This window comes from Quercus lobata, chromosome 9 (assembly GCF_001633185.2).
Source record: "Quercus lobata isolate SW786 chromosome 9, ValleyOak3.0 Primary Assembly, whole genome shotgun sequence".
Lineage (NCBI taxonomy): Eukaryota > Viridiplantae > Streptophyta > Magnoliopsida > Fagales > Fagaceae > Quercus > Quercus lobata.
In genome coordinates, this window is record NC_044912.1 from 41,212,190 (window position 1) to 41,226,419 (window position 14,230).

Consider the following 14,230-nt stretch of genomic DNA (forward strand, 5'->3'; position numbering starts at 1 on the left):
TAAAAATTTATTTTTTTATTTTATACAATCACTTTTCAAAAACAATCACATCAAATTAATTATTATATACTAAATTTTATTTAAATAATAATTTTATTCTTTTTTATTATTATTTTCATTTAGTCTCTCTTTCCTCTCATCCTAAACCTGTCTCGCCTCTCACCTCTGTCTTAGTCATAATCGTTACTCTGCTGCTTCTTTTTCGTTGCTGCTTCTTTTTCTTCGCAATCTGGATTTGATGATTCATATGGATTTATATATGTGTTTAATGAGTTTGGGATCTAGATTTTGATGATTTGCTTAGCATGTTGCTATTAATCAAGAGGAGATATAGAAGGAATAGATTCAGGGAAGAGAGAGAGAATTTGATGGGAGAGGTGAGAGAAAAAATATTAGGAAATTAAAATACAAAGTTACAGTTGTCGTCTATACACAATTACTGTAACAAAACTGTAAATATATAGTGTTGTAGATGGACTAATGTGGGTAGTTTTTGAGCAAAAGTTTTCTATTATATACTCATTGATGCGCGTGCTCTAATAGTAAAAAGATTTGAACAAGGATGTTTATATTGCTACACTAAGATATACCCATTGAAATATAAGACTTTTGACTATTGGCTCTAAAACTTATAATAACTTTCTTTAGACATAGATTTAATTAAAGACCCATCTGGTTAGAGATGGAAAAGTAAGAGAATAGGAAAAAAAAAATTTAGGGTATGTTTGATAACTGTTTTTTCCCCTTATTTTTCTGCTTCCAAAAGTAATTTTTTATTTTTGAGACTAAAAAACTTGTTTGACAACCCAAAATGGACAAAAAACAAAATTTTTTCTTAAAACTCAATTTGTGAAAAAAACTGAAAACATGCAAAAGACTGTTTTCAGTCTCTAATTTTCAAAAGTCAATGAAAACACGCATTTGATTTAATGAATCTGTCTCATTTAATGAATTAGCATTAAAGTTCAAATCCTAGTAACAACATATTTTAGTATTTTCTATTTATTTTTTTTCAAAAAACTATCTTTTTAATTTCAACTAACCAAACATGTTTTTTATTTCAAAAATACAAGAAAATTGTTTTTTTCTTTATATTATCAAAAACAAAATTTTGAAAATAGAAAATAAAAATTGTTACCAAACATAATCTTAGTTTTCCTTCATTTTGTTTGATTAGAAGGGTGTAAAAGTGAAGTGTAAAAAAGCTCTTTTATTTGGTTGAAAATAAAAATGAGTGTACAAAAACTGTAAATTGTATACATTTTCTCTCATATTTCTAGTAGATAATTTTTTTTTTCTTTTAAATATCTTATAAGAAAAATAAAAACCAAAATTAAGTTAAAAATAATAAAGCCAAAATTGAAGCGGCCCCCTTCTCTCCCCCCCCCCCCCCCCCAAAATTTTGTCACCATTCTGGGGGATTGAATTTTAGTGAGCCCGAAGATAAAACTGTCGAGTTTCACTTTAATAAAATAATGTTTCTCTCTCTTTTATTTTTAGTTTAAATATGAAATTTAATAATTATGATTTTTAAAGAATTAATTATGGTAATTTTTAGTAACCATTTATATTGAGACAAAGTTTAGTTACAAATTTTGTTGTGAAAGTTCAATAAGTGTATAAAACACTATGAACATTTAAACCCCCAATAAACAAATTATCAATTTAAGCTTAATATCAAACAATTAATATGCGGAATAAGAACATAAGCTTGATACAGAATTGATAAACAATCTAAACCAAATAAAATCACATCCATAGCAGAAATCAAATGACAAAGATTAAAGGAAGAGAGATGCAAACACAAGGACAACACAACGATGTGTTATCAAAGAGGAAACCAAAGCCCTCGGCGTAAAACCTCTCCGCCGCCCTCCAAGCGGTAAATAATCCACTAAAGAATGTAGTTGAAATACATGAACAACATAAGACCCTCCAAGCCTAATCTACCCAGTGTACCTAAACCTTCCAAGTTCCTACTCCAACGAGGTTACGCCGAACCTATTTCTTCTTTAGCTTACCAAATTCCGCTACTTGACCATAGCATCGACCAATATAAAATTGGTCCCTTATTAACTGCTTCCCAAAGCACCAAATGGCCTTCTCATAGATATGGGTATAGTGAGAAAATGTTTTGGTAATATACCTCTCAATGATGTAACAATGAAGAGGAAGAGAGTAGAAGAATTTGAATAGTCTCTATGTGTAGATTGTGGATGAATCAATCTTGTTTTTCTCTAAGGTTTCTCTCTCAAAATTCTCTCTGGAAACTCTCTATATTTCGTGGGTATAAGGGTCTATATATAGTGGGGCGAGAAAGGAATGTGAAGAGTCAGTTTTTCCCAAACAGGGTGGTCTGGCGACTTGGCCTCGCAACTGGACTGAGTCACGAGTTCAAGTCGCGAGCTAACGGCCTGGCCAACTTGGGACTGTTGTCCTGTAGTGCAACAGCTGGCATGACTCTTCAACTCCCCTGCATGCTTCACACGTGTGCCAGCTTTGGCGGCTTGCCAGTCGCGAGCCAGCCACGAGTCCTAGCCGTGAGTCTTTGCATTCTTGCACAATCTTGAGCATTTCTTCATACTCTCTCACTCATAACTTTACATGATTCCCACTTAAATACAGGGTTACTAATTGCTAAAACACAAGCAAATTTGGTATGAAATAAAGCCAACAAAATGGTTGATAAAATTCAACCTCACAATATCTTTTATTAGATTTGAGTTTAAGTCTTCTAAAAAAAAAAAACATGTGAGTTTTAAGAAATCCACCATTATATTATATTTTGTTCTTATATCTCCATGCTTGCAAAATTTTTAGAAGATTAAAAATTAATATCTAAATCATTAATCAAATGTTTAAATTTCAAGTTTTAGTCTAAAACTATGCATAAGCAATAAGTTTATTGATCGAATAGTAAATAACATTTAATTGACACGAAATTTGACATGCGTGTTAAGAATATAAAAAAAAACACACAATTCAACAATTAGATTTTAAAAATATATAACTGTGGGGCCAGGGAATTTGTGGTCCCGGCCCACTTTACATTAGGGCCCAAGATCCAAGCCGAGGAGACCTATTGCCGAGGACGCATAATGAAAGCCCCAAAAAGGCCCAAGGATGTGGCCGAGGACGATCTCACGCTCAGCATCCCATCAGACACCCAAAGAAAAAGGACGAGCTTAATGCAGGGACAGGACAAGTGAAAAAGCTGCCAATACTGTAATAAAGAACTCTGCGTCGGACAGGCCCATACTCTTCACCATGCTATTCAACTTTTACGTCTACTCCCAACCACTTTAGGTATGGGCTGATAGGGCAAGTCTCCATCCCAGAAAGTGAAACTTACACGTGGACATTGAAAGGAAAGTAACTACTAGTATAAAAGGGAAGAAGAACCAAGGGAAAGGGGGATCCCCCAGAGGGAGAAGTCCTAAAAATGGGAGAATGAGAAGAACACTAAGCTCCTCGGACGGGGTTCGAGGACAAAAACCCCATAAGTTGCACTGAAGAAAGGTTTTGTCATTCACGCCAGGCCCACCTTCGTATGAGTTTCCATAAAAACCACGACCAGACCGCTGTCCAGTGACCAAGGTCAAACCTTTCGAGCCCCCACACTCTACAAATTATATTGTTCAGACCCTTTACATATGAGCCCAATGTCATTCTTGGGTCGTGAATAATCGTGTCCCTACAATTGGCGCCATCTGTGGGAAGGCTGGCGCGTTGGCACAGGTGGTGGTGAAGTCAAGCCTCTGTCAAACAAGGGTCTACGAAAACTCCTCCATTTCCAGCAACGCGCTGTTGTTGTCCCGACATAAATTTCCGCTAGGGGCTACGTCTCGCAGTGTCAATGGCACGGGCAGCTTTAAGGGCTTCCAACACCAAGCTAACGCCCCCCACCTTTGTTGAGGGGCTAATCTTCGAAAAAAAAAAACGATATAAAGGAAAAAAATACAAGTTTTGGACAGAACTAAGGCCTTGTATGGTCCTCTGACTCAAGCTTATGGGGAAACCAACTACTTATAAGAAAAACTACAAGTTTTGGACAGAACCAAGGCCTTGTATGATCCTCGGACTCAAGCCTATGGGGAAACCAACTACTTAAAAGAAAAATTACAAGTTTTGGACAGAACCAAGGCCTTGTATGGTCTTCGGACTCAAGCCTATGGGGAAACCAACTACTTAAAAGAAAAACTACAAGTTTTGGACAGAACCAAGACCTTGTATGGTCCTCGAACTCAAGTCTATGGGGAAACCAACTACTTAAAAGAAAAACTACAAGTTTTGGACAGAACCAAGGCCTTGTATGGTCCTCGGACTCAAGCCTATGGGGAAACCAACTACTTAAAAGAAAAACTACAAGTTTTGGACAGAACCAAGGTATTGTATGGTCCTCGGACTCAAGCTATGGGAAAACCAACTACTTAAAAGAAAAACTACAAGTTTTGGACAAAACCAAGGCCTTGTATGGTCCTCGGACTCAAGCCTATGGGGAAAACCAACTACTTAAAAGAAAAACTACAGTTTTGGACAGAACCAAGGCCTTGTATGGTCCTCGGACTCAAGCCTATGGGGAAACTACTAAAAAAAAAACTACAAGTTTTGGACAGAACCAAGGTCTTGTATGGTCCTCGGACTCAAGCCTATGGGGAAACCAACTACTTAAAAGAAAAATTACAAGTTTTGGACAGAACCAAGGCCTTGTATGGTCCTCGGACTCAAGCCTGTGGGGAAACCAACTACTAAAAAGAAAAACTACAAGTTTTGGACAGAACCAAGGCCTTGTATGGTCCTCGGACTCAAGCTTATGGGGAAACCAACTACTTAAAAGAAAAACTACAAGTTTTGGACAGAACCAAGGCCTTGTATGGTCCTCGGACTCAAGCCTGTGGGGAAACCAACTACTTAAAAGAAAAACTACAAGTTTTGGACAGAAAACCAAGTATTGTATGGTCCTCGGACTCAAAAGTCTATTGGGAAAACCAACTACTTAAAAGAAAAACTACAAGTTTTGGACAGAACCAAGGCCTTGTATGGTCCTCGGACTCAAGCCTATGGGGAAACCAACTACTTAAAAGAAAAATTACAAGTTTTGGACAGAACCAAGGCCTTGTATGGTCCTCGGACTCAAGCCTATGGGGAAACCAACTACTTAAAAGAAAAATACAAGTTTTGGACAGATCCAAGGCCTTGTATGGTCCTCGGACTCAAGCCTATGGGGAAACCAACTACTTAAAAGAAAAAATACAAGTTTTGGACAGAACCAAGGCCTTGTATGGTCCTCGGACTCAAGCCTATGGGGAAACCAACTACTTAAAAGAAAAATTACAAGTTTTGGACAGAACCAAGGCCTTGTATGGTCCTCGGACTTAAGCCTATGGGGAAACCAACTACTTAAAAGAAAAATACAAGTTTTGGACAGAACCAAGGCCTTGTATGGTCCTCGGACTCAAGCCTATGGGGAAACCAACTACTTAAAAGAAAAAAACACAGGTTTAGGAGGACAGAACCCTTGAATGGTCCTTGGACAAACCAACTACTTAAAAGAAAAATACAAGTTTTGGACAGAACCAAGGCCTTGTATGGTCCTCGGACTCAAGCCTATGGGGAAACCAACTACTTAAAAGAAAAATTACAAGTTTTGGACAGAACCAAGGCCTTGTATGGTCCTCGGACTCAAGCCTATGGGGAAACCAACTACTTAAAAGAAAAATTACAAGTTTTGGACAGATCCAAGGCCTTGTATGGTCCTCGGACTCAAGCCTATGGGGAAACCAACTACTTAAAAGAAAAACTACAGTTTTGGACAGAACCAAGGCCTTGTATGGTCCTCGGACTCAAGCCTATGGGGAAACCAACTACTTAAAAGAAAAATACAAGTTTTGGACAGAACCAAGGCCTTGTATGGTCCTCGGACTCAAGCCTATGGGGAAACCAACTACTTAAAAGAAAAACTACAAGTTTTGGACAGATTCAAGGCCTTGTATGGTCCTCGGACTCAAGCCTATGGGGAAACCAACTACTTAAAAGAAAAACTACAAGTTTTGGACAGAACCAAGGCCTTGTATGGTCCTCGGACTCAAGCCTATGGGGAAACCAACTACTTAAAAGAAAAAATACAGGTTTAGGACAGAACCAAGGCCTTGAATGGTCCTTGGACTCAAGCCTATGGGGAAACCAACTACTTAAAAGAAAAATTACAAGTTTTGGACTGAACCAAAGCCTTGTATGGTCCTCGGACTCAAGCCTATGGGAAAACCAACTACTTAGAAGAAAAATACTGAGTTTTGGACACAACCCGGACGATATATGGTCCCAACCCGGACGATATATGGTCCCCTGACTCTGTCCCATGGAGGGGTTACCCATTAATAATTGGGTTAATCCCTAGACCGAATGAAAGTCCAGGTCTGCCCTCGGATCGTCAATACCGAGGGAACTACTGCGAATGTGTTAGGGCCCGGTACAATCATACCTCAGTCCTCGGATCAGAGGCCAGATGTTATCAAAAACACGGCCAAAGTTCCTCACTGCTCGACAACCCTCTCGGATGGTTTATTTTGGGTTTCTCATTCTCGGGCGACTACCTCACGCGCATTACAAAGCACTCAGCTGTTATCTCGATTAGTCTGATAAGTTTGATCTGCTGTGGGTTGGTGTTATTATATTTGATAGTCTCAATAGGTTCAAATTAATAGCTTTTTGTTACAAGGTTTCTTGCCCCGAGTGTCGTTAAATAAAAATACACATGAAATACATCCATCCACAAAGTAATTACTGTAGAAAAGAACAATATTTAGAATGAAATAGAATCATCTTTTATTAAGACAAATAACTAGTACAATGTACAACGTACAATGAAGGAGCTTAAGTAAGCCTATACTAAAAGCTAACTACATAAGCAAAGATAAAAGATACAAAGGAGAAGCAGAAGAAGAGCTGCAGAGAAGAAAGATGCAGCAGTTCCAAAATGTTGTCTAAGGAAACCCTTTCTCAATACTTTTATGTGCCCCTAACTCAGGCAGCAAAAGAACTTAACGTGGGATTAGCACTTTTGAAGAAAAGGTGCAGGGAGCTGGGTATTTGTAGGTGGCCACACAGGAAGTTGATGAGCCTCCCTATTAGCAGCGCTCGCGATAGAGCGGATGGAGCTGATGACAGAAAATCCCACTGCTGTCGCATCAAAAATCTGACACGACCAGTACCTGCTTCGGATTTTAATTGAAAGAGGCGGAGGAATCGCTCCCATCTTGTGAAAGCGAAGAGCTGCCTTGAGTCTCTGCTTTCCCTGCCCAGACCATGCCATCCTAAGACTCGGAGAGACCCAGTGCTTCTGGAGCGGGTGTGGTTCCTTCACCCCCACTCATGCTTCAAACATATTACTCTAAGGCTTGATTGCACTGGAGACGAAGACTAGGAGCACAGTTGAAGGATTGAGAATTTGAAGGGGCCAAAGGATTTTGTACGTGAAGGGAGTAACCTCCTATCTTGCTTCTTATATAGAAGGCAAGTTGGAGACATTTAATCTACGCAGGTTCCCAAGAAATGTTACAGACGAGACGGATTTTGCTCAACTCCCAACGCCGTCTGCAACCATAAAGTTTGGATAGCCTCGTGAAGGGGACATATTAATGGCGCGCCTCGAGCACTGAAACGTTGAGGACGCCGCGTGAGTAAATCTAGAGGGATGTCTCATTATCCGACGCGCCTCCCATGCAAATGAAGAAACCCCGACATTAATGAAGTGCAGAGCTGGGCAAGCCATGGTTTGGGCCTAACATCACCAAAACCCTCCTCCCCAACCACGAGGTCGGGCAGTAGGATTTTGAGGGGCTATTGTGGGGCCGGGGAATTTGTGGTCCTGGCCCACTTTACATTAGGGCCCAAGATCCAAGCTGAGGAGACCTATTGCCGAGGACGCATAATGAAAGCCCCAAAAAGGCCCAAGGATGTAGCCGAGGATGATCTCACGCTCAGCATCCCATCAGACACCCAAAGAAAAAGGACGAGCTTAATGTAGGGACAGGATAAGTGAAAAAGCTGCTAATATTGTAATAAAGAACTCTGCGTCTGACAGGCCCATGCTCTTCACCATGCTATTCAACTTTTACGTCTACTCCCAACCATTTTAGGTATGGGCTGATAAGACAAGTCTCCATCCCAAAAAGTGAAACTTACACGTGGACATTGAAATGAAAGTAACTACTAGTATAAAAGGGAAGAAGAACCAAGGGAGAGGGGGATCCCCCAGAGGGAGAAGTCCTAAAAAAGGGAGAATGAGAAGAACACTAAGCTCCTCGGACGGGGTTCGAGGATAAAAACCCCATAGGTCGCACTGAAGAAAGGTTTTGTCATTCACGCCAGGCCCACCTTCGTATGAGCTTCCATAAAAACCACGACCAGACCGCTGTCCAGTGACCAAGATCAAGCCTTTCGAGCCCCCACACTCTACAAATTATATTGTTCGGACCCTTTATATACGAGTCCAATGTCATTCTTGGGTCGTGAATAATCGTGTCCCTACAATAACAATGTTAATATTTTTAGTGGAAGTTAACCAAGTTTGTAGCTAAAATTTATCCATTATATTATATTTGTACATAAAAGTATGGAATTATCTATTTTACCATTTAAAGGAAATATGATACGACAAGTTCTAATTGAGGTTTTAAATATAGAGAATAGAGTTTAAAAGCCTCCAAAATTTAAATAACCCAATATTAAGAGGTCAAAAGTCAAATTATTTCATTATGTATATATTCTTTTATTTTTTTATATAAATTTAGAAATTTTAGATAGATTGAAAAAAATTGCAAAAATTGTTGACTAAATAAAAATAATAATAATAATATATATATATATTGTAAGGACGCGATTCGTGGCGGACCGTTACAGTGTCGGGTTCGCACGTGAAAAGGCCCCTAACAATATCATTTGTAGAGCGTGGGTTTGGAAGGCTAGGCCTTGGTCGACAGGCGGTGGGCTTTTTGTGGTATTCATACAAGTTTCGGTTTTCCTTCACCCCTAGAGTCTTTCTCCTGGAGGTGGGCTGGGTGGCTCTGGTTTTTGGCCATTTTTCCCAACCCCCTTCTTTAGGTTACCCCTTTTTCCTTTTATATTCGCCTGCGTTCATTGTCCTTCGTCCACGTATAAGGTCAACCTTTCCAAAATTGATACTTGTCCCATCAACCCATATTCAAAGTCGTTGGGGGTGGTTGTAAAAGCCAAAGACCGCGGCTCTGTCAGGTTCAGAGCATTGAATGGCAGTAAGAGCAGCTTTCCCTGGATATTTTAGATCTTTCGTCCTGGTTTCGGTCCTATTCCGTTTTTACCCTTCCTTCAGGGGGGGACTTTGGGTCTGCCGAGGACTGAGCCGTCCTCGGCGATATCCACAGGCTATTTTGTCGAGCTTGGGCCATAGCCCTCCTCGGCTTGGGCCTTCGGATTTTCCCCAGGTAGATGGGCCTGGCCCGTAAATCATTTGGGCCCCACAATAGGCCCTCAAAACCCGGCTGTCCAACCTCTTGGTCGGAAAGAGGGGTTTTGGTGATGCCAAACCTCTTCCTACGGCCCAATCAACTTGGCCTTTTAATAATGCTGGCGGCTCCTCATCTGTCCAAGAAATGCGCCGGTCTATGAGGCAACTTTTTGATTTCGCGCTTGATGCGCTCTTATCGTTTGGGTATTCCAAAATGTGCTTTTAATGACCACTATTTATGAGGCTGCTTTAATTCGGCGGTTTGTTTTGATGGGGTGGAGAAACGGAATCGGCATGTTTGTGTTGGCAGATTCCTTTGGATATTTGAACCTATTATATGTCTCCCGCTCCACCCTCAGTATAAGAAGGAAAAGTGGAGGTTATTGTTTTTTGTAAAGAACTCCCTCTCATCTTTCTGAGATTTGAAATATTTGGCCTCCCCTAGGGTTCATTTTACCCACTGGTTCACAAACTAAATCGTTGTACACTTTATCATAACAACGAGTGATGCAGGAGCCAAACCCCTCCCATAAACGCCATGTTCCAATAAAGCTCATTATGGCTCGATCGGGACAGGGATGGCGAAGACTCAAAATCAACCTCACCCTTCTTTCAGTCAAAATCCGAAGCAGGGACTCGTTACGTCAAACTTTCGGCGTGACTGAGTCGAGAACACCCATCATCAGTACCAACCGCTCTCCTATGAGCATACCTAGTATGGCTCTAGTGTGTTGGGAGTCAGGATCGAGGCAGGGACTAAGTGTCTCTACTTCTTCCTCTCTTCCTTCACTGGGGCTGTTCTCCGTTTCCCTGCACCTTTTCTGTAGATGGTGTTAGCCTGAGGTCAGGTTCCCTGCACCTTTTCTTCATCGGTGCAGGCCCCAAGTTGGGTTCTTTTGCTGCCTGTGTTATGGGCGTGCAAAAGTACTGAGGAGGAATAAGGTCTCGAGGCAGTAGTCAACTTCTCCTCTGTGTTACCTCCTCGGCTTTATCTTCACTCTCTTGTATTCTTCGTTATTTACGTAGTTGGTTTCGATGTAGGCTTTGTTTCAACTTTCCATTGTACACTGTACCGTTTCTTTGTCTTAATAAAATATGTGTCTATTTTTCTATACATATCTTTCTTCTCCGTAACCACTACTTTATGCATGAATATTAAATATGAGCTTGCCCTTAATGATATTCTAGGCAGAGAAACGCCTTAACACAGATTCCTACTAGTTTAGACTTACAAATATTATCAAGCATAACAAGATTAATCATCAATAAATTAAACTCCTGGAACTAACCGGGATAACGGCTGAGTGCTGCGCGATGCGTGCTAGAGCGATGTCCGAGTACGATAAACTCTAAGTAATTCGTCCGAGAGGGTAGCCGAGTAGCGAGGGGCTTTGGTTGTGCTTTTGGATAATATGTTGCGCCGTATCGCATCAACCCCTTTGATATTGGGGGATCAGGGGGTAGACCGAAGAATCCACGCAATCAAGGTATTAACCCATCTGTTAACGCGGAGCTCTCTTCGGATGGATTTTGAGGTTTATGTGCCATAGTTTTTTTTTTTAAATAGTTGGTTCCCCATCCAGGTAGTTGGTTTCCCCAGAGGCTTGAGTCCGAGGACTATGCAGTGCCTTGGTTCTGTCCAAAACCTAGTTTTCCACATCCAGGTAGTTGGTTTCCCCAGAGGCTTGAGTCCGAGGACTATGCAGTGCCTTGGTTCTGTCCAAAACCTAGTTTTCCACATCCAGGTAGTTGGTTTCCCCAGAGGCTTGAGTCCGAGGACTATGCAATGCCTTGGTTCTGTCCAAAACCTAGTTTTCCACATCCAGGTAGTTGGTTTCCCCAGAGGCTTGAGTCCGTGGACTATGCAATGCCTTGGTTCTGTCCAAAACCTAGTTTTCCACATCCAGGTAGTTGGTTTCCCCAGAGGCTTGAGTCCGAGGAGTCCGAGGACTATGCAATGCCTTGGTTCTGTCCAAAACCTAGTTTTCCACATCCAGGTAGTTGGTTTCCCCAGAGGCTTGAGTCCGAGGACTATGTAATGCTTTGGTTCTGTCCAAAACCTAGTTTTCCACATCCAGGTACTTGGTTTCCCCAGAGGCTTGAGTCCGGTGGACTATGCAATGCCTTGGTTCTGTCCAAAACCTAGTTTTCTCTTTGTGTGGGATCTTGGCTTTAGGGGAGTTAGCTCCTCAGCCAAGCCCCTAGAGTTTATCCATACGGTTAACGTTACCAAGCCCCTCGTCAAGAAACGCAGTCCCTAACAGAACTTTATACTAGAACTCTATAACCAACGGTTAGATATATCGAAGAAACTCTATCGACCCACTTCCTATATCAACACACAAGCCTTTCCCACAGACGGCGCCAATTGTAAGGACGCGATTCGTGGCGGACCGTAACAGTGTCGGGTTTGCACGTGAAAAGGCCCCTAACAATATCATTTGTAGAGCGTGGGTTTGGAAGGCTAGGCCTTGGTCGACAGGCGGTGGGCTTTTTGTGGTATTCATACAAGTTTCGGTTTTCCTTCACCCCTGGAGTCTTTCTCCTGGAGGTGGACTGGGTGGCTCTGGTTTTTGGCCATTTTTCCCAACCCCCTTCTTTAGGTTACCCCTTTTTCCTTTTATATTCGCCTGCGTTCATTGTCCTTCGTCCACGTATAAGGTCAACCTTTCCAAAATTGATACTTGTCCCATCAACCCATATTCAAAGTCGTTGGGGGTGGTTGTAAAAGCCAAAGACTGCGGCTCTGTCAGGTTCAGAGCATTGAATGGCAGTAAGAGCAGCTTTCCCTGGATATTTTAGATCTTTCGTCCTGGTTTCGGTCCTATTCCGTTTTTACCCTTCCTTCAGGGGGGGACTTTGGGTCTGCCGAGGACTGAGCCGTCCTCGGCGATATCCACAGGCTATTTTGTCGAGCTTGGGCCATAGCCCTCCTCAGCTTGGGCCTTCGGATTTTCCCCAGGTAGATGGGCCCGGCCCGTAAATCATTTGGGCCCCACAGATATATATATATATATATATATAAAAAATTAACAGTGCCATTTATTTGGCATTATCACTAGAATTGACGAGTAATGCGCATATAGGTGTAATTTATACTAATAACCTTTACGCTCTGTTTGTTTCGATAGAAAACTTTATGTAAAGATAGTTTTCCGTATTTTCCAGTGTTTAGTAGTATAATAAAAAATAAGTCAAAGGAAAACTATCTTTAGTTAACAGAAAAAATATGGTTTATTTTTAAAGATTGTTTTCCATTAAATTTTTTTTGGAAAATAACTCTATCTCATAGCAAGTTAAATAAGAGAAGTTAGAAAATTAATTTATTTTCTTAAAAAAAAAAAAAAAAAACGAAACTACAATGTTCGTCCCTCAAATTTACTCTATATGTGCAATTGGTCCCTCAAGTTTCAAGAGAGCACAATTAGTCCCTCAAGTTTTAAAATTGAGTTGCATTAGTCCTTTTACTAACCATGTTAGTGGTGTTATTTATGTGGCGAACGGAACAATGACTTGACATTTTTTTATGATCTGGCATTTTTTTATTAAAAATTACAAAATAAATTTACATGTAAGAAATTCACAAATCAATACCAAATTAAAACCAGTATTGCCACTGATTCACAAACCCATGGTTCTAAAAAAAAAAACCACAAACCCACCCATAAGAGAGAAAGGGACTGACCTGCCATCGGTGGGGACCCAAGCCCTAACCACTTGCTGGTGACAAGATTGACTTACTGTTTGATGTTTCTAGACCGTTGCTACAGTGGCTAGTCATCTAGATCACTATTTGATGTTTCTGTATGGGACATAAGAAAGCTATCATCACCGATTGCGCAATTCTCAAGGGTAACTTGGGTGCCGCCTGATCAAAGAAAAAAATTTGTGGTTTTTTTTTTTAATAAAAATATGCACAATTTTGCTTGTATTTGTTTGGCTGAGTATTTTTCAAGAAGACCTACGAGCTTGGTAGGTATTTCAAATTCAACGTTGTGAATTAGGAATTTTGGTTTATTATAAACGAATTTATTCATTATCTAGCTATTTTGCTGCTTTGTCGGTTATTTGAATTTTCAATAACTAGTTTGTCCAGGTTATGATAACGGGCTACACTCAGACCGTGTGTATTCCATAAGCAAGTCTGCCATGCCACTTACATGAGGACAAGCCATTGAAGTACCAAAGTGTATATTGACCTCAGTCCTTCGGGTATTGGAGTCTAATCCAGTCAGGCCAATTGTGTCGATCCACCCCGGCTAGTATGTTCTCACCAGGCGCAATCATGTCGGGTTTGAGAATATTCGGGTCCAAACCATTTAATCCTCTACCTGAAAATGAAGTTACGATTGATGCTGGTTTGATTCCGAGCAAGGTGCCTTGGAAATCAATGGAAATTAATGAAGAAGAACTGGGAATCAAAATAAGATTCCCAATTTTTTTTTTCTTTTTGGAACCGTGGGATTGTGAATTAGTAGCAATACTGGTTTTAATTTGGTATTGGTTTGTGAATTTCTTTTGTGTAAATTTATTTTGTTATTTTTTAATAAAAAAACACCACATCATTAAAAAAAAAATGTTAAGTTATTGTTCCGTTAGCCACATAAATAACAGAACTAATAACAGTTAGTAAAATGATTGATACAACTCAGTTTTAAAACTTGATGGACTAATTATGATTCTTTGAAACTTGAGGGACCACTAAAAGAACTTGGAAAACTGTGTGTGCTGAAATGCTTGGAATTC